The sequence below is a fragment of the Polyodon spathula genome, chromosome 26 (assembly GCF_017654505.1).
Source record: "Polyodon spathula isolate WHYD16114869_AA chromosome 26, ASM1765450v1, whole genome shotgun sequence".
Taxonomy (NCBI): domain Eukaryota; kingdom Metazoa; phylum Chordata; class Actinopteri; order Acipenseriformes; family Polyodontidae; genus Polyodon; species Polyodon spathula.
This window is the reverse complement of record NC_054559.1, coordinates 6,258,813-6,284,953: the sequence shown is the minus strand read 5'-3', so window position 1 is coordinate 6,284,953 and position 26,141 is coordinate 6,258,813. Positions and strand designations below refer to the sequence as shown.

Sequence of the window (26,141 nt, the reverse complement as noted above, 5' to 3'; positions counted from 1 at the left end):
GACCTGGCGCCTCGGCAACCACAGAGCCGGGCTCGTCTGCATTCATGGTCACAGTACTATAGTAAGTATTCACCCCCCCCTTAGACGTTTTCACAGTTTGTTTTGTTAAAACCTGAAATCTTGATGCATTTAAATGGGATTTTTTCCTTTGGATTTACACAACCTACTCAACACTTTGAAAAGACAAGAATTTTTATTGTGAAATAGTTAATGAAGAATAAAAACACCTGAAATGTCTTGTTTAGATAACTATACACCCCCGAGTCAACACTTGGTAGATCCACCTTTGGCAGCAATTACAGCTGTGAGTCTTTTGGGGTAAGTCTCTACCAGGTTTGCACATCTGGATCGTGCAATATTTGCCCATTCTTTTTGGCAAAATTGTTCAAGCTTTGTCAAATTGGATGAGGATTGTTGGTGGACAGCAATCTTCTTATAACAGATTCTCAATCAGATTCAAGTTCGGATTTTGACTGGGCCACTCTAGGACATTCACTTTGTTTTTAAGCCACTCCATTGTTGCTTTGGCTATGTGTTTGGGGACACTGTCCTGCTGAATCTCTGTCCCAGTCTCAGGTCTTTTGCAGACTGAAGCAGGTTTTCCTCAAGGATTTGCCTGTAGTTAGCTCTCCATTTTGCCCTCTACCCTGACAAGCTTCCCAGTCCCTGCCGATGAAAAGCATCCCCCTAGCATGATGCTGCCACCCCTATGCTTCACAGTAGGGATGGGGTTACCTGGGTGATGTGCTGTGTTGGGTTTGCGCCAGACATAACACTTTGTATTTAGGACAAATTGTTCAATTTTTGTTTCATCGGACCACAGAATCTTTTGCTGCATGTCTTTTTGCAAATTCCAAGCAGGATTTTACATGGGCTTTTTTCAGAAATCTTCTTGCCACTCTTGCATACAGGTGAGATTTGTGGAATACATCAGCTATTGTTGACACATGGACAGTTTCTCCCATCTCAGCCATGGAAGCTTTTTTGACCAATGCCCTTCTTACTCGGCTGCTCAGTTTGGGAGGATACCTTCCACTTCTTAATTATCAACTTGACTGTGCTCTAAGGAATATTCAATGCCTTTGAAATCTTGTTATAACCCTCCCCTGATCTGTGCCTTTCCACAACTTTGTCCCAGAGTTGTTTTGAAAGCTCCTTGGTCTTCATGGTAGTATCTTTTCTTTGAAAGCACTACCCAACTGCGAGACCTTAGAGACAGATTTATTTAATCTGAAATCATGTGAACCACTTTTATTGCACACAGATGGACTCCATTTAACTTATTGTATGAATTCTGAAGGAAATTGGTTGCACCTGATCTTGTTTAGAAGTGTCATAGCAAAGAAGGGGGGGGGGGGGGGGGGGGGGGATACTTACCTAATGAAGGCTTTTCAGGTTTTTATTTTTAGTTGATTTGTTTTTTCACACATTTGAAAGGATTGAGTAGAGTGTGTAAATCAAAAGGGAAAAAAAACCCATAAACATTTAAATGCATCAATGTCAAGTTGTAACAAACTGAAAACATCCAAGGGGGCGAATACTTCCCATAGGCACGGCATAGAGCTTTTAACCTTATCTCAGATGGGGGACAGAATCTGCGATGGCAGATAGGGTTAATATTTTGACCTACTTCTGAGAAATTTACATTTTTCCTCTTCCACTCTTATCAGTTATTTTAAAAAGTTAAACAGTTTTAAATGCCATAGTAGGTTGTGTTCTGAGAAATCATTTTATTACTAGATTTAAACATTGCAAACCACTGCCATTTAATACACGGTAGAAATTAATATACATACAGAAAGTAGAAGGTAAATATGACTATTTAAGCAAGCATATTTGAGGAAATTTGATAAACATTAATTTACACAAATGGTTTAAACGTTTAGCACTGGATTAACAAAATCTGGTTTGTACTAGTCTTGGAGTACCTTAACAAAGGCAACATTAAGTGCCCTTACAAAAAGATACTGAAAGCATGGTAAAGCATTACAATTTATGGCAAAGCATATTTAAAAAAGAAAACAGGGCAAACCATGTGTAACTGTGAGGGTATACGCTGGTAGACAAGACAAGAGAAACACACAGGTTGATGTTGAAATGCTGCTCAGGTGTCCAGGTTTTATTAACAATTACACAGCAGCTGGCCACCACTAGAGTACCAGCAATGATAGCTCTGGCATACACCCAAGTGTACGTGACAATTCTAAATACAAAAAGCCAAGCAAAACAGTGGAATAAAACACAGCTAAAAATAAAGGTCCCTGACACACACTGAACAATCCCCTAAACTAATCCCTTTTCTAATTACCAATGATTCCAATTAAACACAAGGTGGTCCTTTATTGTGCTCACCAAGCTGGTTAAACACAGTGGTCATGAATTTGGTTCACTCACCCTGGCTCTACACACAGTCATGAGGTGTTCAGCTGGTAAACAAAGCACACAATAAAGCCTCTTTTTAATGGCATGTGGCCAGGGTTAATTGATAATCAATTAGTCAATCAACACCTGGCCACATGCAGCACATGGATTTCAATTAGGCAGAGAGGGAATTCTAACCTCCCAGCCCTGCCATATATAGCACACATTATTTTATAAATTAATACTATAACCATGGGAAAACTGCAACTTTTATAAGTGTAGTCCGGGAATAGATATTATCAGTTTCTGTGAAACCATTTATATATCTATCAAACATAGATTTACAGCCTTCATGTAACATATAATCCTGTGTACTCTTGATTTGCGATGAAGTAATCTATTCCAGGATTCGGATATTTAATGAGACAGGGGTTGTTTCATTGTCTGCTAGACTTAGGGGTAGATTTAACTAATTAAACACTGATGTGTCACAGCTGGTTTACTTAGTGTAATTTACAGCACTGAGGAATGAATGTTCCTTAATTGCATCAAACATTTTTTTTAGGGGTAGATATGCCTAGAACATAAAAACATAAGAACTTAAGAAATTCAAGAAAGAGAAAAGGCTATTTGGCCCACATATGCCCATTCGCTTTGATCCCAGCGTGATCCGATAGTCTCTGCTTCAACAACTCTGTCAGCCTGTTTCAATGGTTCACCACCTTTTCTGTGAAAAAGCTCCTTCTCCCCTCAGTTCTTAGTATGCCCTTCTTCAGCTTCCACCTGTGGCCCCTGGTTCTGGTATCTGTGACCTGTGAAAAATAATTCTGAGCAGTTAAACCCCTTGACAATTTAAGATACCTCTATTAACCTCTTTTGTGCTATGGATGTACCTAGCACTTCATGATTAAAAACATGGTTAAAAGAAAAAAAAACCTGGATTATCATTTTTTCACTCGGACTCACTCCTCCAGGAGTTATTACATAACACATCAGGTCAGTGGCTCTCATTTCATTATATTACACGGATAATGGTTTACCTTTGATTAGCAGTTGTTTAATTGAGCTGTGCTTCATGAAATTAGCTTTGAAGTAACATCTGACTATTTGTCTACATCTTGTTTTGCTGATGTTGACAGTAGGTACATGCAGTATGTTGATACTTCCTGCTCCTGACTCTGATCACATGACACCACTGTAATATACAGAGTGTGTGGGAGGTACTGTAGTTGCAACAATTTTTTTTTTGTTCAGTGGTGTAAATTCAGCGACCAGAGGGCAAAAATAAACATTAGGAACCACATGTTTTTTGTATATCCTGTGTGTGAAACATTATATCTGGTTGTGTGTGGTTTAGTTGGCTGGAGAGAAACTGTTAGGCTAGTGTGTTTGAGCATAGGATTGATCTATTTTACATATTTTTTGAATACTGTATCTTATTTCTGTAATCTGTGATTCATCTTTCTTACTTTATACTTTTAGATTAGATCTAATTTCAACTTTCTACTGTACCCCAAAAAACTTTTATTCATCATTGTATATTTCGTTAGATTTTTTTTCCTGTTTATAACTTTTATAATTGGTGATTTTATTATCTCATTGTGTATTTCAGATCAGATTTTTTTTTCCTGTTTTACATTTTGATCTTTTTTGATTTATTATTTTTTTGAAGAACATTTTTTGAATAGTATTTATTGATTTATTTATTAGGTTATATGGTTTTTTTCACCTCTCCCCATTTCGCGCTAGGATGTCACAGTAATTATTAGGGTTTTTTTGGTGGGGGTCAGGTTTCAATTTATACTGTATAGCTCTAAAAATAATCCCAAAACGATTTGTTACAGTTATTGGATTGATTTTATTTTTCATTATATATATACACAGGCGGAGGTTGGGCGGGAACCTGGGACTTCTCGCACTAAAGCATAGTGCCAATACAAAAGAGCCGTATGCTGTACAAAAGAGCCAGCTCCTTTGCAAAGAGGGTATATCAGGTTTATGTCTTTGTGTGTGATTACGTCACCTATCAACCCGCTGCTGCCTTCCCCCGTGTACGCTACTATATTTATATATATATATATGTATATATTGAAATTGTGATAATTAACATGGCTGTAAAATGTATTTATGTTTTTTTATTGAATTATATCCTCTCACAACACACATTGCATTTGTATAAGGTATAATTTTATTATTGCATTTTCTTTTGTTTAGAATTTTCTTGTACTAGGCAATGGAGGTTTTATTTTGGTCAGTAAAATGGCAAGGCGGCAGAGGCTGTTGCTGACCTCCTAGTGGAGTCTGACTGATGACTCTGGTAGTGAGTATGTGCCAAGTGACTCTTCCTCCAGTGAGGTATCCAGCAGTGGTGAGGAAGAGGAGCTGATGGACATTGAGCCTGAACCCCTACCAGAACAGGGTATAGTAGGTGAGCCTGAACCAAGAGGTGGTAGATGGTGGTAGATGTATTGCCCAACAATACATGACATAACATGCAGACAGCCTGGTGCCAGAAATGAAATTGTTCTAGGGTTTATCCTTTCTGATGAGACTGGGGGATAAACCTAGATTATTTTTATATTGGTCCACCAACCCAATCCGTGCTTGCCCAATTTTCCCTTCTGCCAGGAGCCGGGACAGACTCCAATTAATTTTAAAATTTCTACATTACAATGATAGTTTTAAAGCTCTTCCGAGGGACAGGCTAATGTGACAGGCTTTTCAAATTACGGCCAGTTTTCGATACATCTACAGAATAAATTTGAGAAACGTGTACACCTGGCCAAGTTCCTCCTTCTATTCAAGGGGAGGCAAGTTTTTAAACAACGTATTCCAATGAAACGTGCCAGTTATGGGATTAAACTATACAAACTGTGTGAGAGCTCCACTGGGTACACTCATCAGTTCAGAGTGTACACAGGGAAGGACTCTCAGATTGAGCCGCCTGGCTGTCGACCATGGTTCCAGACCACTGAGCGTTTGTGTGGGATATGGTTTTCCCCCTCTAAATCTGGACTACCATTTGTAGATAATTTCTACACAGGAATCCCTCTGTTTAGGGCCTTGTACATATCCCAAACAATGGCTTTTGGCACGATAAGACCAAACAGGAAGGGATTTCCTTGTCAACTTTGTAGCCAAGAAACTGCTGGCAATGAAATATACAGATAAAAAAGATTTGTACCACCATCCACGATGAGGCAACAATAGCAGTTCCTGTGCGAGGTATGGGCACGCACACAAACAAGCCCGAGTGTGTCGTGGACTACAATAAAAACATGGGAGGCGTGGATAAGTCAGACCTGATGCTGAAGCCATACAATGCAGCTATGAAGACCATGGCATGGTACAAAAAAAACGTGGCATGTAAATGGTACAAATTTCTTTGTACAACAGCCATGTAGTGTACAGTACGGCTCCAGAGAAACGGCTCACTTTTCTGGACTTTCAGACCTCTGTGATGCCAAGCCTCCTGTTTGATGCACAATAAATGCCAGAAACCGAAAGAGTGGAAATAGTAGCAAGACTTAGTGAACATCTTTTTATTCGGATACTGCCACAGAAAAAAAGCCAAGCCACAAAAAAGGTGTCGTGTGTGTTTCCTCAAGGGCATGCGGAGGGATCCACGGTACTACTGGCCCTGCTGTCCCTCTCAGTCAGGCCTCTGTTTGGAGGAGTGTTTTGAAAAATACCACACAGTACATGAGTACTGGAAAGATTAAATAAACCCTAGTCACTTGTTTTTATGTCATGCAGCAACATTACCTTGGGCTGCAGAAGGATTATGCCACTTGAAATTAGGGTGGGTGCTATGGATCATGGGCTGTGTTTTTCAAAGGGGAAAGGTCAAAGTGGCCTAGTCTCAGTCTAGGGACTGTACACCTGAAAAACTAAATAAAGGTGCACATATTTGGTATTTTTCAATGCAGGACACTCAGGGCAATTCAAAACCACTTTTGTTTTAACAGTGGACCAAGAGCTGTCAGATTCACAGGTCCAAATATAAGGTCATGCTACCCATTTCTAAAATCTTTATTTTGTGCAGTTTTAAAAAATGTATACTTATGCCAGGGTATCGCATTCTTTAGCGGCGTACTGGACACATGAAATTGGGTTGGGTGCTGTGGACCGTGGGCTGCATATTTCGAAGTGGAAAAGTCAAAGTTGCCTGGTCTCTGTCTAGAGCGAGTAAACTACCCAAAACCAACAAAAGCATCTACAAATAGGCACAGACACATCCAGCAGCTTAAAAGTTTCTACATTCTTACACCAAATATTAGCATTTTAGGGACTAAGTGTGATGCAGGTATAGTACATTTTATGAAAAGTAGGATTTTGTTTACAATAATAGCTGTATTTTGTGGTCACATGACCAAGTAAACACAAGTAAATCAATAGAAACTTCAGGGTCTGGCAAGAAAACCAATATATAGTTTGCCAGGGGTATCTGAAAAGGAACATATAGTCATTTTGATGTAAAACAGGCAAGTCCCAAAATCACAAAATTCCTGTAGTACAGGGCATCACCAGGGCCTCAGCAGAGAAGATGTTAAGTCGACTCTGGCTCTCCTTCTTTCTAGGCTATATAGATTTAGCTATTTCATTCTATCTCCATATGACATACCCTTCAGTCCTGGAATCATGCTGCTCTCCTCTGTACTTTTTCCAAGGCATGTATGCCTTTTCTTACTACTACCCCTGAGTGAAAGTGAAGATTAGACATTAGTCCCTGAATCCATAGTGACATCATTGCCAGTTTATTTATCAGCAGACGAAGTGAAACACAAAGCTGACATCTGCAGGGGCCCCTCCCTGCTTCCTAGAGATGAATAGGCCTTGCTGTAATTCATTTAGGATTCCAAGCCAACCTCTTGATTAAGATGCTTTGCTGCAGTCTAGTAGGTCAATGCCAGTTCACCTTCTTTATGTTCTTACTATGGTACACTTTTCTAAGGGTCCCTGTCTTACATATTTCCAATGGCAGTATTCAAAACAAAAATAACAAATATAAAATAATACCAACTGGCATGTTTTGTACAGTTTTATCGATGGTCATCATAAGTGACAAAAGTCATACTTCAAACACCTTTGTAATACCTTTAATGAAGGCCCCGGTCATTGTCTGTCCATATGTGCAAATGCCTAGAGGTCTTGTCATTAATGTAGTGTTATGAAAATATGTTGTAAGGCTGTAACTGTAAAATTGCCTGCTACTGTATAAACATTGGTCATCTCAGCCTCTCTGAAATCTAATATTACCTTAAAATCAGCTTTAACTGTTTGCGGTCCATTTATTCAGTGCCTGTCTGTCCAATTTATGTTTTCATGCGCTGTTTATTTTACACTCACTTTTTAAAAGTAATTTTATTCACAGTAAAACAGGTTTTAAAGGCACTGCATATCAACAGGACACTCCGTACTGCTTCTCCAGCCCTGCACCTTGTTCGCTGTATCTATCACATACCTCTTCATAGTCGTGCATACTGATAAATCAACTCCTTATCACTTGTTTTATGACCAAACGCCACAATAATGCAATCCAAGTCATTATTTTATTACTATAATATCTCAAAATGTCCGTTATATTCTTTGAGTGCTGGATGCGGAAGCAGCATTCTTGTTTATGTCTGTGACGAAGAGACTCTGTGTATTGCTCAGATCCGCCTCTTTTTTTTTTTTTTGGCTTCTTTCTGTTTCTATCGGTCTCACTCGGCCATTGAAAGGTTTTCTCGGCTTTTTCCGGAGAAAAAACGACTAGAGACCTGTGCTTGGTGTCTTTTTGATGATGTCATACAGGGACCCACATTGGACTGTTAAGGAAAAATTGTAATTTCCAACATAGGACTGCAAAGGGTTAAACAGGAACATGGGTGTGGTCAGTATGACATTCTCATGGCACCATGCAAGAGGCACCAATGTTCTATTTGGGTCAGGTTAAACTGTAAGTATTTTTGTAATTTATGTGTAAAAGGTGCCAGCTACAGCAGAACACCTTCCAATCCCACCCTTTACTTCTCCAGCCACTGCATGTTTTCTATAAAAAGCTTCAAAACAAGGAGAGGAGAACTGCAGGGAGTGCAGCCTTCTGTTATTTAAAAACAGATTAAAAAACGTGAAGCGGTTCTTATTAATGTAATATGGCTGCAGAATCCAAAAATAAAACTGCCATCAATCTCTGAAACCACTGTAATAATAATCATCATAACCAGTAGCAGAAAAACCCACATGCAATTTAGCCTAGTATTGTTTCTGCAAAATAATTCATATGTATAACTGACAGGCTCGTGTTTCAGCTGCTTTGAACAGTGTTGTCAATGCAGTGTTTATTTGTTGTAATGTATTATGTTTAGTTACTCATTTAACTGATCCAAAGCAACTTACAGAGACTAGGGGTTCAACTTTGCATCACAACTGCTGCTGCAGAGTCACTTACAATAGGGCCTCGGTTTTACATCTCATCCGAAGAACAGAGCACAAGGAGATGAAGTGTCTTACTCTGGGTTACGCACAGTGTGTCAGTGGCTGAGCTGGGATTGAACCGACAACCTCCTGGTAACAAGTTATAATGCAAAGTGTTAATATTTATTTTTTAATACTGTTGTGTTGCATTAAAACACTGCAACAAAGACTACAGAACATGGTATAACTATGTGCAGAATCATCAGAATCATTTTGAAAACAACATGCATGTAAATATCTGTAACATGGTGTGAACAGGAGGTGTGGACAGGATGACATCACAGGTCCAGCTGTAACTTAACCCAGAAGAAAGCTGCAGGTTTAATAAAAATGCGCAATTTAGTTAACTACAAATATAATAAACAAAACATAGGACAAAATAAACAGACACGGTGGCCAAAATAAACATTCAAACAAAACACCATATATATATTTTAAATACCGCGGTTGTAGACAGCCGCCATTTTCATGTAAACAATACACACGGCATACAGCACCGCAAAGCACATGCCTTCACCAACTAACACCAACACCAATCCTCACCATCACTCAAAAACTAATTCTCACCCATGAACACCTATTTTATACCCCCGTGGCTGGAGCCTTAATTAATTACCTAATACTCCCCACGCAACACACACCTACACAAATAATGCTAAATACATTTAAGAAATAACACATGGATTCATAACACGTCTTACAAACCAAAAAATTCAGTGTTTCACACAATTGGCCGAGCACCACCCGGTGGGAGGGCTTAGGTTGGCCAGGGTGTCCTCAGCTCACCGCGCACCAGTGACCCCTGTTGACTGGCATTAGCTCTGGGTTGGCTGCATGGCGGGCCTGCAGGGTGAAAAGAAGTGGTCAGCTGACGGCACACGGAGGACAGCGTGTGTCCGTCTTCGCCGCTCCTGAGTCAGTGCTGGTCAGTTTTATTGACAATTTCTCAGTCTTCCCAGTCTTTCCTGATAGCAGCCTGGTTGTTTTGCATAGTAGTTAAGACCACTCCCTGGCAGTGTGCTTTCTCTGCCCTGTTACATAATCAGTTTACTTTATATTACTAAAAGAACAGCTGTTATATCCCCAGTACTATTGTATTCTTTATTTAGAATCATCATATTTCATTTTGTTTCAGTCATCACATCACTTTTTAACATGTCTTCTCTCTACAGCTGGTATACATGAGTGTAACCATTAACCTGCCCCCAGTGCCTTGTAGAAATATATCAGTAAGAATCAGCTGTACTTTGGGAGAAGACATGTTTGAGAGAAGACATGTTTGAGAGAAGACAGTTTTAAGGCCATCTGTGTGTTTTGAACTATTAAAAAGTCACCAGGATCTGATGTCTGAAGCAGAAAAGGGTCTACAAAGGGAATCGTAAAAAAGAAGTATAGATTCGTTAAGATGACTTTGATCATTTAGACCCATATCAAGTTAAAAAAAGTACAGTAAGATAGCTTTACCATAGAAATCGTTTATTCATGATTCTGTCATTATGGCTAAACATCTGGGTTCATGTACCACATGTACTATGCAGTGATGATGTCCTAATATTTTTAAGGCCTAATGTACAGTAAATGGAGTAGTTACTATGGAAACCGGGCCTATTGCTACCTTACATTCTTGCGCCCCTCTGTCTCTGTACTCTCCATGTTGTGTTCTTAAGACCCTCAGATGAAATGTTATTGACTTGGAACGAGTGAAAAATATGCATGCAATAAAAATCTTCTGAATTTACAACAGTGTAAACAACAATGAACAGCATTCAGGGGTGAAGGCTACAGACTGGAATAGTGACAGATTATACAGCAGTTTAGAAGCATAACTTCACTTAAACTCATTTAGATGGAAACCAGATTGTAGATGGTTAATAATTAGCTTTCTGCTTAGATCATTTAAATAGGTTCCATAAAGCAGTGGTGCTCTTTACAATATCAGCCTATTGATTAAGGCAAAGTGGGTTGTGAAGCTAAAGTTCAAGTCAGCACAAGAATCTGATCTGATTCTTACTGAACATAGCTCACGTACCAGAGAGCCTCCACAAAGCAAAGGAGTTTTGACAGGGCCTTCTGTCACAGGAATACAGAGGAATACAGTCCCTCTGTGTTGACATTTTATTCTCAAGTTTTGTTTTCTCCTGGTTTTTAAATGTGCGTGTGGGGACTAAGGATTTTAACAGGCCTCGAGCTGTCATCAGTCTGGTTGGTAAATTTGACATTTCTTAGCTGTGCCGTTCCTTTGGAGCCACTGGTATCATAATGTTAATTTCTGAAGGGTCCTTTCACTTTCTTTAAAGTGAGTGTTTAATTTATATGCTCAGACCACCTAAGTGACCTGCATTTTGCGGATCAAACCTGCAAATGGACATTAAAACATGCAGACCCATGAAAGTCATTGTACAACCCGCAAAATAAAACTTACATGTGAGACCACTGTTTGGGTAATGTCAAATAGTTTGTCATTATCAACATATGATTCAGGTGTGTGCAATTTTTGAAAAAAAAAAATATATATTGTCCAAGGGACAAAATGCGAGAAAAATCTACCTGTCCTTAAAACTCTACTTGCCCCCTCACCATCCCACAGAACACACACGCACGCACGCACGCACGCACGCACGCACGCACGCACGCACACAAATAGAATAAAACTTTTAGGATTTTGCTTTTATTAAACAATGAACACAATCGATTAGTGACTTAATAATTTTTTCTTCATGAAATTAAATAAAGAAAACGTAATTCAGTCCAAACATACTTGCCAAAACTAAACCATCGAATTTTTCTGCATGACACATGGCAAAACAAAAATAGTAATTAAAATAAAAAAAGATTCTAACTACGTCTGACTTCAAGCACCAGGCCAATAGACACCTTTTATTATGAGGTGCAGAATTTCACTGTCTTAGTTTTCGGTTTCAATGAATGTATATACTATGATTGGAAAGTGCAGCATTACCAGATAGCATACTAAATTGCTTTAGGTAAACAAGAATGCTTACCGACCCAAAAGAAAAAATAGTCCCTTGTGACAGGGTGCAGCCTGTCTTTGTGTTTTTGTGGTGTTTAGTGTGGATGTGAGTCTGCTGTGTGGATCTGAGTGAATGAGTTTGTGTGAGGAATGTGTGAAAGGTGCTGCAGCTAATGAGGTGTGACTTGCCCAGTTAGCTGCAGCACCTGTATGAAAGGGAGTGGTTGTAAGAGTGAGAAGACCTGTGTGACAGAGTGAGTACCTGTGTGAGAGAGAGTGTGCATTTTGTGTTTAGAATTTTTTTAATTTTTTTTTTTAAGAAAACAAAAATCCCTGCACCCCCGCTCTGAGTCTCCAGGTGGCGCTATCTCACTTCTGACACCACTTGTGACAGGATAGCCAAAGTGAGGAGACTCAGAGACGGAAAGTGCAGCAAATGAAATACTTTTAATTAAATAATAATTACCAAACAAAAAGGCATGATGGCCAAATAAACAGAACAAACACAAAACACTGTTAACAATAAATTCTAAACATAAAATACACACACCATCTGTATAGCTATGGCCGTGCAGTAGCGTCGAGCTGTGGCGCAGCCATTTTTTGAGCTGCACGCAGACTCCCCAGGCATGCCTCCAGCCAATCAGGACCTGGCGATCAACTCAGCACCGGGCGAGCATACCTGCTCAATTAGTTCCCTAGCAACACATCTCCTGTTGCGTGTCCCAGCTGGTTCCATAAAGACACACATGCACTCAAGAACCAGGGACAGGGTCTTCCTGTCACACCACCCCATTCATTGATAGGTTCTTAATTAAATTGCAAATTATATAATCTTAAAATAACCAATGTTATAATTGTTTTAAAAGTAAAACATAAATAAATAAATAAATACATTAATAAATATTAAAATACATGTATACATAAATCAATACATAGACATGTATTTCTTTCTTTATCTATCTTGATATTTATTTTTCACTATCAGATATAAATAAACACTGCCATTTAATACTGTATGAAACAAAAATACTGAGCAGTTCTTGTTCAGTCGTATATTAGTGAAGATTTATGTACTTAAAAGTTGTCATGCTTTCATATATTTTTATTTTCAAATTTAAAAATATATTTTAACAACTAGACAATTGCTTTGTTGCAGGACTTGTCTGTTCAGTTTGTCTCGACTGTCTTTTATGTTACATGTATTGTAAGGGGAATGGGTCACACTGTTACTTAGCATGGGAAGGGGGAGTGAGTGAATGAGTGGGGAGATTGTGTGTTGCTGTTTTTGGGGGTTGCAAAGCATGGATGTGATTGGTTGATGAGCCAGACAGCAGTGGGAAATTACAGTTATATAAAGGAGAGCATGAGCCTGGGGACTGGAGACAGTCCAGCGCTGAACTTGAATGAGAAACTGTGGATGCGACTGAGCGAGCATGTGAGCTGTGACCGGAGAGAATAGCAGTGAAAGCGCCAAGACTAAAACGTAGGGTTATTATTTTGGTGCTGTGAATTCCGGGCCCTGACAGGAATTCTCTGTAGTTTCAAATAAAACAAACATTTTGAGAGTTCACCACCGTCTCCCTGAGTACTACTTCCTAAAAATGAAAACTTTACAATATACTAAATGAACGGGTCAAGCTTATTATGATAGTTTGCAAAATGAGATGAAAGCTTTCAATACAATCGGGATAATACATAATCATTATTTACAAAATCTTGTTTCTCACATTACTTAAACTGTAACTTTACTGCTGCACTACTTTCAAATGTTGTGAAAGGGAAGGACAAACTTTGTGGAGTGAAAGCGAGCGCATCTGCTTTGCAAGCTGCATTGGAAGCCTGTCTTTGGTTCGATTCCCCCACAGGGTTTATATTACAAACTTAAAAAAAATAAATATATTTTATTTATGATTAACAACAACTAAAAGAGAAAGACTTGATATAGTGAGAGCAGACTGCTAAGTATTAGCACATGGAATTTACCACTGTACATGCTTATCTAAACCAAAGCTACTGCTCAAACGCAAATACTTTAAATACCCTTGTAGTTGCTTTTTTACATTCCCCTTGTTATTTTATAGTGTTTTGGAATAATTCTGAGTGGTTCTGGGTTCCATTGGTCCAATACTGAGTTACCATGTATCTGTTAAACTGATTGATTGACATGATTGAAATTCACACCAGGACACTCTCTAATAATAATAATAATAATAATAATAATAATAATAATAATAATAATAATAATAATAATACCTGCAACAAAAATTTACAAAGGTGTACTTAAGGGTTAGTTATAGTTAAGATAACGCTATACTTCCAATGGCAAAATTTGCAGTCAGCGTATAGTTACCTTTTTTTATCTTTTGCTTTTTTTATTTAAAAAAACAATGAACCTAGCTCTATCGTACACTTTACCATTTGTTAACACTGTATTTAATATAAAACTAATTATTACATATGGCATAAAATGTATTTTTACAAAACACATACTTTCTCAAACATATAGGTAGCAGTTTTTGATGAGCATCCTCGGTCTTAAGGAAAAAAAAATCTGGCATGCTCAGTGTAGGGTGAAAACAGTCTGGGCATGCACAGTATGCAAAGTGGGAACATTTGATAGGGAGCATAAACTGATGTGGCATTGGAACCATTTTTTTGGTGGATTACAGTGTTAAATGCTCATTACTTATTCTTTTAAAGCTCCTAACAACCCAAGAAAATTATGCCTGAAATGCGATCCGTCAGCGGGTGAAACAGAGGATCACTTTAGAAAATAGGAGAATATTATTTAACTGATTAACAGGTGAAAAAAATCGACAGATTTTGCAGTTTCCACTTAAAATGAAACCACTTTCAAAAAATCAGATGCAGGATGTTTATTTAAATATGGCACATACTCTGACATTATCTTATTTATCTCTCTCTCTCTCTCTCTCTCTCTCTCTCTCTCTATATATCTATATATATATATATATATATATATATATATATATATATATATACAGTGCCTATAGAAAGTCTACACCCCCTTTCAATATTGACACCTTTTGTTGCCTTATAGCCTAGAATTAATAAATTCAGCAGTTCCTGTAGGTTCCCTCTGCTGGGTAATGCATTTCAAAGCAAAGACTCAACCATGAGCACCAAGGCGCTTTCAAAAGAACTCCAGGACAGTTGTTGAAAGGCACAGATGAGGGGATGTGTATAACAAAAATATCAAAGGCCTTGAATATGGAGCACGGTCAAGATGATTGTTAAGAAGTGGTAGGTGTATGGCACCACCAAGACCCTGCCTAGATCAGGCCATCCCTCTAAACTGGATGACCGAGCAAGAAGGAGACTGATCAGAGAGGCAACCAAGAGGCCAATGGCAACTTTGCAAGAGCTGCAGGCTTTTATGGCCAAGACTGGTCAGAGTGTGCATGTGACAATAATATTCCAAGCACTCCACAAATCTGGCCTGTATGCTAGGGTGGCAAGAAGGAAGCCATTACTCAAGAAAGCCCACCTTGAATCTTGTTTGAAGCATGCAAAAACAAACTTGGGAGATTCTGTAGCCATGTGGCAAAAGGTTTTGTGGACTGACGAAACTAAAATGGAACTTTTTGGCCTACATGCAAAGCATTGTGTTTGGTGCAAACCCAACACAGCGCATCACCCAAAGAACACCATCCCTACTGTGAAGCATGATGGTGGCAGCATTATGTTATGGGGATGTTTCTCATCGGGAGGGAGTGGGGCACTTGTCAGGATACAACGGAAAGTGAATGGAGCAAAGTACAGAGAAGTCCTTGAGGAAAACCTGCTGCTCTCTGCAAGATAGCTGAAACTGGGACGGAAGTTCACCATTCAGCATGACAGTGACCTAAAGCACACAGCCAAAGCTACACTGGAGTGGCTAAGCAACAAAAAGGTAAATGTCCTTGAGTGGCCCAGTCAGAGCCCCGACCTAAATCCAATCAAATATTTGGGATATGACTTGAAGATTGCTGTCAATCATCAACGCTTCCCAAGGAACTTGACAGAGCTTGAACAGTTTTATAAAGAAAAATGATCAAATATTGCTAAATCTAGGTGTGCAAAGTTGGTAGAGACCTATCCCCAACAGACTCACAGCTGTAATTGCTACCAAAGGTGCTTCCACCAAGTATTAACTCAGGGGGGTGGAGACTTATCCAATTATGATCTTTCAGTTTTGTATTTTTAATATATACTTGTGGAAGGGGTGTGGGTAATTCACTGACCAGGAGACAGACAGGTGTACTTGGAAACACCACACAGGTGCCCAGTTTTATTTTGGAGCGGTTCTTATTTTTCTCCTGCAGAGGGCACTGTTGACCGTGGGCTGCCTATCAACGATGATAGACAGCACCACGGAAATATCACAGCTGGTACACGAACAGCAAGTGCACTCGCAGGTGCTCAAAGAAATAATAATGAAAACAGAAGGCGAGAAGAACAAGGGAAAATAAAACAGTAATAAAACTACAAATAAAAGGTGCTGCACTCGGCAGCGTTATCCCGGTCGCTGCTACCCGCACGACCCGGATCACCGTCCTATTCTATCGGCTATCTAGCCTGCTCTTTTACAATACGCTGGGGTCTGCCCAAGGATTCCCTGCTCTCTCTCTCTGTCTCGCTGTGAATCTTTATTTTTCTCGGTCCTGAATCAAAGCTTCCGCACTCTTGGCACGTCTAAGTGGGCAGACCTGAGGAAACAACAGAGCGTTATTTTATAGGACCAACAATCACCCAAGACCCGCCTCTCAGCCATTCAGAGAGGGGGAAAGTCCACACACCCACTTTTCCACCTCCCCGTGTCACTGCCATGACTCACAGGCGGTTGTTGGGCAACTGCCGCCCTCTTCCTGCAGCCCGTGAACACGCCAGCAGAGTCAGCACAGATCTCTCCCTGTTACTATACTTTTTTCCTCAATAAAAACTTTTTCACCCCTTAACAGTGTGGCGTAAGGTGTGTAGATAAGTGGGAAAAAAAATCCTCACTTAAATGCATGAAACTTAGAGGCACTGACACAACAAAATGTGAAAGAAGTTCAAGGGGGTGTAGACTTTCTATAGGCACTTATACTTATTTTCATAAAGTGACCCAGTTGTAATTTCGTATGTACAGTTGTAGTGGGGGATGTATGTTACTAATAAATGTTGATAAAGCTCCTGTTAACATGACTGTATTCCTAGGTAGTGACAGGAAGTGTTGCCTATATGGGCGTGTGGCAGAGCGAAGCTCTGCCTTTTTTTAAATTGGCAGGGATGGGGTTAATTTCCCCTACCTGCCTGGGTTTATTATGTTCAGGTGGCTGGGGTTGATTAGTTGATTAGGTTAATTAACGAATAATCAGCGCCCAGCCACCTAACATAAAAGGAGGCCTCTGCTTCTCATTTGAGAGGAGGGAGCTGAGGAAGCAGGTTGGTGTTTTGTTTGTGGTTTTTTTGTATTTTTGAATCCAGTGAAGGCATTGCCCAGCCTGGAAACCTTGTTTTTGTAAGTTTGTTTTTGTATTGGGTTTTTTTTTGTGTTTAAATCCCTTTATTTTGCCATTGTGCACTTTTATTTTTGTTATTTATAATAAAATTAGTATTTTTTTTTAACTGCAGACTGTCTCTGGGCCTCTATCCACTCGCCAGCCTGCCACAGGGCGGGAAACGGGCTCCATCCATATCTGAAGGCTGACTGTCTGGGAATGGGTGTTTAATATTCATAAAGCTATGAAGTAATTGATAGCCATGTTTTCTTCTCTACAGCAGCAGCAACATGTTAACATGAGCTCACTGTTTCACTAATGGAGCATGGGATGACACTTTAAAAAACTTGTTTAAGCCTGGAGAACTAAACATCATAAATCATATACCATGGCAGCAGTTCTTTTTTTTTTTTTTTTTACCAGGTCACATGTTCTTTAGGGAGGTGATACATTAATCTGTCAACAGTTTTAAAAAGATTTTTTCAGGGCATGTGGCATAATTCTGCAGTCTGTAGCAAGTATAGATAAAGAGTAGCTTCAAATGTCATTATAGTTCTCTTACTGTTGCATGGTATTTGCAATTATTCTGAGTGATTCGGGGTCTGGTTGCTCCAATATTTAATTCTTATTACTGACACCTTCATTCCATTGAAATCATATGGTCAAGTAACTTTTCAACTCAGCCCCGCCTACCCTCTCTGTATATATGGGGCTAGTTGATTTGAATAGCATGAGGAAGGCTGTTCAGTCCTGGCTGTTAGGATTCTCCACACAGGCTCAGAGCCAGGTAAAGGCAGATTTAGATAAAACATGATAATAACTTGCGGGAGCAAGAGAACCACTCAGAATGATTCCAGACACCACAGTAAAGGACATTGAAATGACATTTGAGGCTCTTTAAGTATTAATAATTTGTTACTGGCAATGTGTCCCCTAACAACTGTAGTGCAAATAAAAACTTTACAGCACATCCCCAGCCAACCGGCCACTCCTTGCTTTCACATTCAAAGACCTTGCAGGTTTTTTTATGAATGTATTATGGCTTGGCTGCCAGCCATCACGTTGTCAAAGCCAATGCGCATACAGTGTCCTTGTTCTATGTAATCCTGCAGAACAAACAGCACAGTGGAGGGTGAGGTGGTGCAGTGGATCCATGGCTAGCCTGTCCTCTGGGAGCCTGGGTTCAATTCCAGTTCAGGTCTGCTGTAAAGAGTTTGTTGCTGTCAACAAACATTCATTCATTCTCAGTCTCTTCTGGAGATAGCTCCAGTAATGGATGAATTGAGGCTGGCACCTGCCAGTATAGTATATTGTTCTTCTACCACTCCAAAGTGTACAAACCTGCAATTAACCAGCAGCTCCATTCAATCAGGGGGATGGTTCCCTTATATTTAGCATCTCTAGTTTTTCTCTGTACCAAAATATAACTCTATTGGGTTAGAGAAATGCTTAAACAAAGAATAATGCAATGCCATACTTCTCCTGCCATGTCTTTAGGGTATTAAGATGTGCAGTGGTGGTGTTTGGGGGGTGAAGGAAACAGGATTGATTTCAGAATTGATTTCCCATTTAGGAGGATATTGATTGGTGAGGTAATCCTGAGTGAATTATTCATTCCTACAGCAGTGGTCTTTCTCTGCCAAGCGCACGGCAGGGCACTCATTTTAAACGGATGCTCTAATGAATTGCCTAATATGCTGTACAGCTCTTTCATTTCTTGAATTACATTGTTGATACTGAAATCATGGTGGTGATTGATATTAATAATAACAATAGAAGTTAAAGGTAGAATTAACTATTTTTGTACAATATTAATACATTATGTATTTGATGTATGGTGCTCTATTTGTGAATGTACAGTCTTGTAACACTTTGCTGTTTGCGCATTAGAGTGTAAACCCGCTTTGCATTTTTAACTATTTATTAATGTTTTAAAATGTCACATATGCTAATGAATTGCAACTAGGGCTGCAGCGAAGGGTACGTTCGGAACACATTTCCTTGTTTATATTCCAATTATTTTACAGGTAATCCATATAAATGGAATAAAACATTCACATGTAGTTTAAAAATACATTTTTTAGAAAAGTAATCATGTTTTTATAATTTCAACAATAAAAACAGGTTTATTTACATGTATTTGAGGCTGCTTGCAATTATTACAGTAAGCTTGCACTGCAGCAGCACCAACTGCAGAGGACTTAGGTAAAACAAAGCTTTATTTAACAGTCACCGTTCCAAACAGGTTCTCAGTCACATTTTACTACTACTAAAAATATTAATAATAATACTAATAATAAACTCGTTCTTGTTCTTATTTTTTAAAACAATATTTACTTTCCTTTTTTTTGTAATTAAGTTTTTATTAAGCAAACATACCAAAAAAACAGCAATCCACAATACAAAATGAACTAGGACAGAACCCCTCCATCCGCCCTCATCCCCTCGCAACCTCTCCAAACCCTCATAAGAACATAAGAACATAAGAACGTTTACAAACGAGAGGAGGCCATTCGGCCCATCTTGCTCGTTTGGTTGTTAGTAGCTTATTGATCCCAAAATCTCATCAAGCAGCTTCTTGAAGGATCCCAGGGTGTCAGCTTCAACAACATTACTGGGGTGTTGATTCCAGACCCTCACAATTCTCTGTGTAAAAAAGTGCCTCCTGTTTTCTGTTCTGAATGCCCCTTTGTCTAAACTCCATTTGTGACCCCTGGTCCATGTTTCTTTTTTCAGGCTGAAAAAGTCCCTTGGGTCGACAATGTCAATACCTTTTAGAATTTGGAATGCTTGAATTAGGTCGCCGCGTAGTCTTCTTTGTTCAAGACTGAACAGATTCAATTCTTTTAGCCTGTCTGCATATGACATGCCTTTTAAGCCCGGAATAATTCTGGTCGCTCTTCTTTGCACTCTTTCTAGAGCAGCAATATCTTTTTTATAGCGAGGTGACCAGAACTGCACACAATATTCAAGATGAGGTCTTACTAGTGCATTGTACAGTTTTAACATTACTTCCCTTGATTTAAATTCAACACTTTTCACAATGTATCCGAGCATCTTGTTAGCCTTTTTTATAGCTTCCCCACATTGTCTAGATGAAGACATTTCTGAGTCAACAAAAACTCCTAGGTCTTTTTCATAGATTCCTTCTCCAATTTCAGTATCTCCCATATGATATTTATAATGTACATTTTTATTTCCTGCGTGCAGTACCTTACACTTTTCTCTATTAAATGTCATTTGCCATGTGTCTGCCCAGTTCTGAATCTTGTCTAGATCATTTTGAATGACCTTTGCTGCTACAACAGTGTTTGCCACTCCTCCTACTTTTGTGTCGTCTGCAAATTTAACAAGTTTGCTTACTATACCAGAATCTAAATCATTAATGTAGATTAGGAATAGCAGAGGACCTAATACTGATCCCTGTGGTACACCGCTGGTTACCACACTCCATTCTGAGGTTTTTCCTCTAATCAGTACTTTCTGTTTTCTACATGTTAACCACTCCCTAATCCATGTACATGCGTTTCCTTGAATCCCAACTGTGTTCAGTTTGAGAATTAATCTTTTGTGCGGGACTTTGTCAAAAGCTTTCTGGAAATCTAAATAAACCATGTCATATGCTTTGCAATTATCCATTATCGATGTTGCATCCTCAAAAAAATCAAGCAAGTTAGTTAGACACAAGCTCCCTTTCATAAAACCATGTTGACTGTCTCCCAGGACCCTGTTACCATATAGGTACTTTTCCATTTTGGATCTTATTATAGTTTCCATAAGTTTGCATATAATAGAAGTCAGGCTTACTGGTCTGTAGTTACCTGGTTCAGTTTTGTTTCCCTTTTTGTGGATCGGTATTACGTTTGCAATTTTCCAGTCTGTCGGTACCACCCCTGTGTCAAGAGACTGCTGCATGATCTTGGTTAGCGGTTTGTAAATTACTTCTTTCATTTCTTTGAGTACTACTGGGAGGATCTCATCCAGCCCAGGGGATTTGTTTATTTTAAGAGCTCCTAGTCCCTTTAACACTTCTGCCTCAGTTATGCTAAAGTTATTTAAAACTGGATAGGAACTGGATGACATGTGGGGCATGTTGTCAGTATCTTCCTTTGTAAAAACTTGTGAAAAGTAATAATTTAATATATTTGCTATTTTTTTTTTCTTCATCTACGATTTTGCCATTTGTATCTCTTAAACATTTAATCTCCTCTTTGAATGTTCTCTTGCTGTTGTAATATTGGAAAAACATTTTGGAATTGGTTTTAGCTCCCTTAGCAATGTTCATTTCTATTTCTCTCTTGGCCTTTCTAACTTCCTTTTTGACTTGCGTTTGGAGTTCTGTGTACTCTTTCTGCGTACTTTCTTTTTGGTCCTTTTTTAATGCTCTGTAAAGTGCCTTTTTTCGCTGAATATTTTTTTTAATTGATCTATTAAACCATTTTGGCAATTTAGTTTTACATTTAGATTTGTCTACTTTAGGGATATAATTGTTTTGCGCCTCTAGTACTACATTTTTGAAGAACAACCATCCTTCTTCTGTGGGTGTTTTCTCTATTTTACTCCAATCTACTTCTGTTAGTCTCTGTTTCATACCTTCATAGTTTGCTTTTCTAAAATTGTAAACCTTAGCTTTAGTCATTACTTTTGGGGTTTTAAAAAAGACTTCAAATGAGACCACGTTGTGGTATGAGTTTGCCAGTGGTTCTCTGACTTCTGTTTTAGTTATTCTATCTTCGTTATTTGAAAAGACTAAATCAAGGCATGCCTCCCCTCTAGTCGGTGCCTTGACAAATTGTGTTAGGAAGCAGTCATTTGTCATTTCCACCATTTCTATTTCATCCTTCGTGCTACCCACCGGGTTTTCCCATTTTATTTGGGGGAAGTTGAAATCCCCCATTAGTATGGCTTCTCCTTTGCTACACGCATTTCTAATGTCATTGTATAACAGATTATTGTGCTCACCGTCTGAATCTGGCGGTCTATAGCATGCTCCTATTATTATGCCCTTTGAATTTTTGTCCGTTATTCTGACCCATATTGATTCGGTTTTATTTTCTTTGTTCTACCCCTGTTCTACCCCTCCTCCTCTTTTGTCCTGCCTGTCTTTCCTATACAGTGTATACCCACAAATATTATATTCGTCCCCATCACTCTCAGACAACCACGTTTCTGTAACACCTATCACATCATAGTTACCTGTTAGTGCAGTAGCTTCAAGTTCTAGAATTTTGTTTCTGATACTTCTAGCATTTAGATAAATACATTTAATGGTTGTCTTACCTGAGTTGTTGTTCTTGTTTTGATGCGGTCTTCCTTCTGTTTTTTTGTTGATTTCTCCCCCCTTCCTTTCTAGTTTAAATGCTTCTGAACCTGCTCGAGGATCTTTTCTCCGAGTAGACTGGTTCCCTTGTTATTTAAATGCAGTCCATCCCGTCTATACAGATAGTCCTCGTTGTAGAATGTGGTCCAATGATCAAGATAGGTGAAGCCTTCCCGTGTGCACCACGTCTTCAGCCATGCGTTTTGATTAATTATTTCCAGCTGTCCATATGGTCCTTTGCAAGGTGCCGGTAGTATACCAGAAAATACCACAGTTTTGGTTTTCTCTTTTAATTTCCTTCCTAGCTCTCTGAATTTGTTTCTCTGTCTCTTCCAATGTTGTTTGTACCGATGTGGACGACTACTGCTGGGTTGTCTCCTGTTCGTTCTAGGAGCCTGTCTACGTTCTCAGCGATGTGCTTGACCAAGGCTCCCGGAAGGCAGCACACTGTTGTAGTAAGGGGGTCCAAACTGCAAATTGAACTTACTGTGTTTCTCAATATGGAGTCCCCAACAATCATGACCTCCCTTCTTTTTGCTGTCTGGTCACCACATGTCAATGGGATCCTGGATGTTGTTCCTTTCATTCTCTTGTTGTTGGTTCTGCTCATCAAAATTCTGAAGTGACTCAAATCTGTTGGTTGTTTTGATTTCTGGTGGTTGTGTTTGACGAAGTTTCTTTTTTTCCCTGCTTCTGCCTACCTGAACCCAGCTGTTCTGACCTTCTATCTCCCTGGTGGCTGTTCGGGGTGATGCAGACTTCCATGAATTGTGGGTGTGCCAGTTCCTCAAGATCCTGTTGCTGTCTCACTTCTTCCAGCTCCATTTCTAGCATACTTACTAGTTTATGCAAATCCTGGATCGCGCGGCACTTTACGCACACTTGGTTTAGCTCCGCTGGGTTTTCTCGGATTTCCCACATCAAGCAGGTGTCACAGATTACTGGCTTGAAGACCGTGTTGAGGGTTTTTTTTAAGTTTAGTTTAGTTTCAACCCCCCTCCCCCCTCTGTTGTCTGGAGAGCAGGTGGAGAGCAGGTGTGGGGGAACAATATTTACATTCCTATGACTAATGGGACTTCTACTGCTGAATATCTGAATAATTTTTTCAACCCGTGGTTCATAGTCAGTCATTTTTAGAGCAACAAATGCATCACTCATGTCATCTGTCAGTTTGTTGCGCATGTCTGATTTGATCAAATTCATGCCAGAAAAAATCTGCTCACAAAAATATGATGAGCCAAAAAAAGTTAGAAGTGAAATTCCAAGAGTTTTCATTGCTTTGAAAGAATCTGGCAAAGAATTCCAGACTTTTAATATCTCATTTTCTATACTTTCTGCTTTTTCCCCATCTACTCTGTCACACTCAATGTGCTGTAATGTTACATGCAGATCCGTGAATTTTCTTTTGCACACTGCATTTTCTTGAAATTCCAACAATTCCATTTCCAAACTTTCAAGTCCCAGCCATTCCAACTGGGAAATATTCAGCTGGTCAAACATGGCTGTGTCAGGACTGCTCATGAAAGACAGTGTTGCCTCCATGTTGCGGAACTGAATAAACCTGGCTGCAAATGCTTCCCTAGAAGCCCCCACGATTTTGGAAAACTGGTGGTAAACTTCCTGCAGATTACTGGGACTGTCTGCAAAGTGTGCAGATTTCTGCAAATGTGTTTTCAGGTTTGGGAAGTATTTTAGCTGTCCACAGTCAATGTCTCTTTCAAACACCTCTAACTTTCTTTCAAAAGCCCTGATATCCCCAAACATGCTTTCAGCTGTTTTGCCAAAACCCTGCAATTTTGGTTCACGTCATTAAAATGTTTGGTGAAGTCAGTGAAAAACATAAGGGTGTTAAGCCACACAATATCAGTGAGTTGTGGATAGTTTCCCCCTTTTTCATCCATGAACAGCCTTATTTCATCTAAACAGGCCACAAAACTCTCCAGCACTCGTCCTCGGCTTAGCCACCTGACATTATTATAAATCAATAACGTTGAGTACTGTGACTGAACCTCATCAAGAAGCATCTGGAATTGGCGGAAATTTTGAGCTTGAGCCATGATGTAATTTACAATCTTTGTGACAATCTTAAGGATGTTGTCCAGTTTCTTGCTGCTATCTCTAGCTGCCAAGGCTTCCTGATGGATAAAACAGTGAAACTGGATAACTGGATGTTTTGCCTCCTGCACAAGGTACTGAATGAAACCTGATGTTGCACCAACCATGCTAGGTGCACCATCAGTTGTAACAGAAACTACTTTTTCCAAGCTGATATTTTCAGCCAAAAATGCCCCTCTGACAGCATTAAAGATATCATTCCCTGTTGTCCTCCCTGGCAGAGAACAGTTTCACTAATTCTTCCTGCATGTTTTCACCAGCTGCATAATGCACGATTACTGCAAACCTTGCATGGTTACTGACATCAGTACTTTCATCCAGACACAGTGAATAAAACTCTGACTTGCAACTCAGCGGTGAGCTGCTGGCTAACATCTTCAGCCATGCACAGGATTCTGTCTTTGACAGTATTTCTACTGAGTGGCATATCTGTGATGCGCTACACAATTTTATCCTTGTTAGGGAAGTCATGAAATAAAGAACCAGCACTAGCCAGCATGGCACTCTTGATATATTCACCATCTGACAAGGGTTTGCCATGCTTTGCAATGCAATGAGATAATTTGAAGCTTGCAGCCACCAAATGGTTGTTTTTTTTAAGATAAGTACTAAAAACAAGAGTCTGGTTTTGACACCTCCTCACTACCCTTTGAAGGAATTCTTTCCTTTCACTCTCATTAAGATCTGTAATGCTTTTGTGGTTGGTGTCAAAATGGCGTTTTATACTTGAGGTTCGATAAACAACACTTTCATTACAAATAACACACAGCGCTTTCCCTTTACTGTCAACCATTCCAATTGTTTCTGTCCAACCCTCCTGGAAGGATCTACCACTATCTGTCTGAAGTTTAGCTTTTTTGATTGTGTTCATTTTCTTAACCTTCACTTCACTTTTCAGTTAACTGACGAGAATGTTTTTCTTCAGAAGCACGCTGAAACAGGTTGTCTTACTATCTCCACAGAAGACGTCTCTATACAACAGCAGCTTTCAGCATGAACAGCTATCCCACTATTGCAGATATTTGCTGGGTGCCATACCTAACAAAAAATGTCCACAGTTAATATTGCCCACCACATCCCCTCCCCCCAGCCCATCCATATCCCCATCCCCATCATAACTGCCAGACCAAACATACACTCGCTCTCTCTTCAACCCCATCCCACTCCTGTTCCCCTTTATACTTCACTAGGCACTTAATGTTGGTCTTCCCTCACCGCCCATAATTTCCTCTTGTCCCTGAGAACTCGCAATCTGTTCTAAGCAATTCCCTTACATTCCCCATTCCCTGTCCCTAAGTACACTGCACATTCTAATCTACACTCACATGCTGTTCTTGCTGGAGACTGCAGCCGGGGAGTGTGGTTGTGGTAGAAGGCAGTGGAAGACTACGTCGCTGCAGGCTAGTGGGAGACAAAGTGAGGCAGCAAG

General features: G+C 39.5%; 1 protein-coding gene across 1 annotated transcript in view; it reads left to right on the top strand.

Moving 5' to 3' along the window:
* LOC121300521 (arf-GAP with dual PH domain-containing protein 1) overlaps positions 1–26,141 on the top strand; it is a 93,244-nt gene that overhangs the window by 43,983 nt on the left and 23,120 nt on the right. The window lies entirely within an intron of this gene.